The following is a 524-nucleotide window of genomic DNA, read 5'->3' as shown; positions in this document are numbered from 1 at the left end:
TCAACCCGTTCTTGGTGATGTGGGGAGGTATACACTCAATTTAAATAATACAAGGGAGGGTTGTGATGCGGTATCTGCTGATAGGGGAGGGTATCATCTTGCCCTGGATGGCACGGGGGGTGTATATCAATCGGTTCATTTCGATCCACGGGCGGCGTGGATGAGGACACTCTACGTCTGGGACCCCTCGACCTCAACCTCCCTTCCTCCCTCCCTCCCTCCCTCCCTCCTCCCAGTCCGGTGCGACAAGAGCACCCCCTGCAATCGTTGTTCCCAGCTCGCGCTGGAGTGCATCTCGCAAGGAAAAGGTCCGGGGCGACCGTCCAAAGCCTCGACGCCGCGCGCGAGGAAAGCAGGCACGAACCAACCTCGTCCCCCTCGTCTTGGCGCGTTGCCCGAAAAACACCGAGATCCCCGCCTGCATGCTCTGGCAGGCCAAGCCCGGGGTCCCCCGCCGCCCTCAGCGGCCTTCCCAATCCATCATCGCCCAAGTTGGCCGTTACACGAACCCGGTCCAACCCCGT

This window comes from Nannochloropsis gaditana (genome assembly GCF_000240725.1).
Source record: "Nannochloropsis gaditana CCMP526 unplaced genomic scaffold scaffold141, whole genome shotgun sequence".
NCBI lineage: Eukaryota > Eustigmatophyceae > Eustigmatales > Monodopsidaceae > Microchloropsis > Microchloropsis gaditana.
This window is presented reverse-complemented; position numbering follows the sequence as displayed.